Genomic DNA, 5,094 nt, shown 5'->3' with positions numbered 1-5,094 from the left:
CCTGCAAGGGATCCTCCCTCACCTCCTGATTTAGGAGGGAGCGAGTCACCCTGAACAGGGCGGCCGGGCGATTATCTGCGGACGCGATAAGGGTGGCGAAGTGGTTAGACCTCGCCTCCCTTATCGCAGCGAGATAAGACCTAATGTGGGCTCTTAGTCGCAATCGGTCGGATTCGGATCGGCTGGATCTCCAACCGCTCTCTAGGCCCCGTCTCCGACGCTTCATCTCCCGGAGCTCCTCAGAAAACCATGGAGCTCGACGGGATCTGCACCGGGTCAGGGGCCGCAGGGGTACAACTCGGTCAAGAGCCTCAGTGGCCGTCCTTTCCCAGGCTTCCACTAAGGCATCTGCCGAGCTGTGAGCAAGGGAGGCAGGTGGGGACCCCAGCGCCGCCTGGAACCTCTGGGGATCCATTAAGCGTCTGGGGCGGTACCATTTAATTGGTTCCATACACCCACGGCAGGGGGTGGCAAAACGGAAGACCAGGCGCAGGAGATGATGATCGGTCCATGACAGGGGCATAATAATTGGAGAGCCCCCACCAAGATCATCTAACCACCGTCCAGATAAGAAAACTAAGTCAAGGGTGTGGCCTCCCTCATGAGTCGGTCCCAAAATTACTTGCGTCAGGTCCATGGCCGTCATGGAAGCCATGAACTCCCGAGCCAACTCAGATGATCCTCCCAGCGATGGTAGATTGAAGTCCCCCAAAACTATAAGTTTCGGGAACTCAATCACCAGCCCAGAGAGGACATCGAGCAGCTCAGGCAGGGCTGCTGCTGCGTGACTAGGCGAAAGGTACACCAGCAGCAGGCCCAACTGCGCACCAGGGCCGCATCTCAGAAAGAGAGACTCACACCCGACTATCTGGGGAACGGTGGCCTCCTGCGGACATAAGGTCTCCCTCATAACAACAGCCACACCCCCACCCCTACCCTGAGCCCGAGGCCGGTGCAGCACCCGGAAACCTGGTGGGCAAAGGTCAACCAGAGGAATCCCGCCCTCTGGGCCCAACCAAGTCTCCGTGATGCAAGCCAGGTCCGCCTGCTCACCCTCGACCAAGTCACGGACGAGAGGAGCCTTATTAGAGACAGACCTGGCATTCAAATACACCAGCCGGAGCTCGGGAGGCTGCACACCCTCACTCCCGGGACCTTGGGGGAGAGCCAGAGGGTCGGAGTGCCCCACCGCTTGTAAACAGCGGAGAGGCCTTCCCTGAGATCGATACGGCCCTCTGCTCCTACATCTGCTGCCATTCCCTGATGTCGTGGGGATAGGTAGCCCCACGACCAGCCCTGGAGCCCCGGAGGTAACCAACCCCCGCTCCTCCCCCCTGCGATCTGCATCGGCACTAGCCAGAACAGAGGTTGTTGGATCGCCCCCCTTATCCAAACAACCAAAAGAACCCTCCCGCCTCCCTAACCCCCTAAAAAATTTAGACAGAAAAATAATCAGGGGCCTCTTATTAGGTCTACGTCGAAGGCCCCTACCCGTGCCCAGCCAACTCTCAGGGTCCCAATAAATGGGCCCTTCCTTGAGGTTATAATCGGCTAAAGAGGCGGGTCGCACCCAGGAAGGGGGAGCACCCCTGAGGGCGAACAAGTCCGTGGTAGAATATTTAAAGGAAGGCATAAAAAGCAGTCCGGATCGCAGGCAGTCCATAGATAATAGTCCATGAGGAGGATCTGTTCAGAGGATAGATAGGTGTCCCAGGCCTCCGTCCAGCCGCTGCCACTCAGCTGGATAACCCCTCCGGACAGGCCTACCACCGTCCTCTCACGACGGCCGCAGAGCCAGTTCTCAGAGGGATGGTAGTCTGGAACAACCGCTCTGGGTATAGCATGCCCCATAGAGCTCTCACCTCTAGGGGCAGCAGATATAAGTTCAAGCCATCCTCTCACGATGGCTAATACCCAGAGTTCTCTGAGTCCTTTGGGGGCACAGTGTGAAGGGCAATGCACAGTCAATTGTAAAGGCAGCAACAAAACCAGACAACAAACCATCACAATCAAGTCTGCCAACAGCCAAGTCCCCCCATTGTTCCGCCATTCCCAGAGGCAGTGATTGACCACCACTCCATGGGCCCCCAGTTCATAATTATTAGGGCCTTCCAGACTGTGGTCGACAAAAATTGACTCCCCCAGGTCCACCAAGCTCCCCGGAGCTCCCTCGAAGTCCCAAGACACCAACCAGATCACAAAAAGTGTATTGGGGAGCGCCGGTCTTCCAGGGTCCTTCGGAATGACCCAGGTCCACAAGGCTCCACTGGGCTCCACCGGGGTCCACCAGCTAGCCCAGGAACCCTCGGGGCCATCAGGAACAATGGGGGTGCCAACCCATCTGGGACATGCAGAACCAATCGGGGAACCGGTGAGCCGGCCACAACGCCATCGCCGAGCCATCGGAGCCGCTGCCGCTGGGCCGCTATGGACGCTATGGACGCCGACGCCGCCATCACCGTTACCACCGGAACGCCGCCAAAGCCGCAAACAATCCGGGGAAAGCCACCGCCACCGCCGATGGAAAACGAGCTCAAAAGGCCCAGGCGGTAGCGGGACAAACGGTCCGGCAGAAGCAGGCCAAACCACAGCAGTCGGTGATGAAATGGCCCGAAAACGGCCCGAAAACAACGCCGCCGCCGCCACCGTCGTCGTCGCCATTAAGATGAAACAAAAGCGTCGTCGATACAGGCAAAGGCAGAGGCAGACCGATCGAAAGAAACGGGCCAAAGCAGCTCGCAAACAGCTCCGTCGTCGCCGCCGAAACACCGCCGCCGCCGGCCGCCGGGAACTCCAAACGCCGCCGAAGAAGCCGAGAGGACCGCCCGACATAGCAGGAAACTCCGCACAACCAGCTCGGCAGGCAGCAAACAGACAGCCCAGCGGAATGCCGGCCAAGCTAGCAGACGACCTAACCAACTGCCAAACTCATCGCTGCCACACTTCCCCCAACCCAGGGCATAAAAGAAAAAACCCTGAGGGGCTCCTAAGACGCCTATCTTCTCGGACCTGCAGAGCTCAACCTCACACGACCGCCCGCACGTCCGCCATCTTGGAATCATTATTATTATTATTATTATTATTATTATTATTATTATTATTATTATTATTATTATTATTATTATTATTATTATACAAAGTGAGTATACCTATATGACTATGTGCCATTTGTCACCATTTCATGTCAAGAACCACCAATGCAAGTTGCACAGAAGTTGGAAACTCTTCATCAGTTTCTTCCAATTCTGGTACACAAAGTCCTTGACTTCAATAGGTAACTATGTTGACATCATCAAGGCATGATGTTTGGAACTTACTTTGCCCTTCCCAAGACTGTTAAGTAATTAAATAATTGTGTTTTTTCTCACATTTCTTTCTGCCTCAAATGCTACTGTGAAGTCAATGTAAGAGGCCAAGTTAAATCCATTTTTATGTATAACATTTAGGGAACTGATAGGGTACATTCAGAGACCGTAATAGAATATGTAAACAGCATTGAGTTTGGTTGAAATTAATCCTGTTTTTTTTCTGTTGCACATGCCTTAAATTACTGAGCTGTAGAATCCAGCTGTCTTGGATTCAGCTGGTGGCAATGGCAGCCTAGCTTTTCTCCTCCTTATATTTCTGAACCTACTGTCTGAAGATGACTTACTCGATCTTGGCAACTTTAAGATGCCTGGACTTCAACTCTCAGAATTCCAGTCCAGGCATCTTAAACATATCAAAGTTGAGAAACACTGACAAAGTAAAATAATTAAATAATTGTAGTTTTTCTCACATTTTTTTCTGCCTCAAATGCTACTATGATGATATCAGTTATGCTAATGGAGTATAACAATTATTTTGATATCATCACACTAACCAACTGCAACACAGTGATCACACCCTGTTGAATTGTGAGCACAGAGAGTAGAAGATCTCATTGATGGCTCAGCTTAAACTGAGGAGACATTCCCTGAATATCCCTGACATTCCAAAAATGAAGGTACTATACACAAAGACACTCCATACTGAGGAAAACAAACAGATAACCCAGGACTTAAAAAGAATATATAGAACATCTAAATTAGTGACTGTGATTTGTCTCTTAATATTTATTTGCAAAAAGGAGCAGAAAACTGGGGTACCGGTTTGTGTATGTGTGAATGTGTGCATGTATGCATCTTTAAAGAGAAAGAATCTGTTCTCTATTCTTGTTCTGGGTTACTTAAGAAATTTGTTATTTAATATTTTTTCTGTTTACATTTTGTTTCTTCTTAAATCTGTTGTTGTAATATAGTATGGTTGCCTGTGTTTTTTCAGCTACAGATAGTCCTCGACTTACGACCACAATTGGGCCCAAAATTTCTGTTGTTAAGTGAGACATATAAGTGAATTTTGCCCCATTTTGCAACATTTCTTGTGACAGTTGTTAAATGAATCACTGCAGTTAGTAATCCAGTTAAGTGAATCTGGCTTTTCCATTGACTTTGTTTGTCAGAAAGTCACAAAGGATGATCACATGATCTTGGCACATAGCAATGGTCATAAAAATGAACCAGTTGCCAAGCATCTGAATGTTGATCATATGATCATGGGGAAGATGCAAAGGTCATAACTTTGAAAAACGGTCATAACTCACATTTTTCAATGCCATTGTAACTTTGAACAGTCACTAACCAAACTTTTGTAAGTTGAGAATTATCTATAGTCAATTACTTATGCACATGTCTTTGCCCAGCAATGATCTTAATATAAAATAATGTATTTTGCAAATTTTATATCCAAGTGGAGAATAACGTACTGGATCCCTTTGTGTTTTATACTATTTTATCAATATAAGCTGTTTATTACTAGCAGCTCAGTTCATTGTGCTTTGCTGCTAGAATATTTATTGTTTTCTTTTTTATTTCCACTAACAGAACTTTCCCCAACAAACAAACTTTTGAATGGGTTGGATCATAAATCTCAGTATCCCAAACTCCTGTCTGCCTTTGCAGATTATTCCAAAGGTACTTTTTCAAAAGCCAACCGGACTTCCTTTGTTTTTTCCTTGAAGATGGTTCACTTCTGATCCAAGAAGCAGTTCAGTTCTGAACTGAAGAAGCTTCTTAG

The sequence above is a fragment of the Vipera berus genome (genome assembly GCF_964194415.1).
Source record: "Vipera berus genome assembly, chromosome: 1".
NCBI classification, from domain to species: Eukaryota; Metazoa; Chordata; class Lepidosauria; order Squamata; family Viperidae; genus Vipera; species Vipera berus.
Note: the sequence above shows the minus strand (reverse complement) of the source record.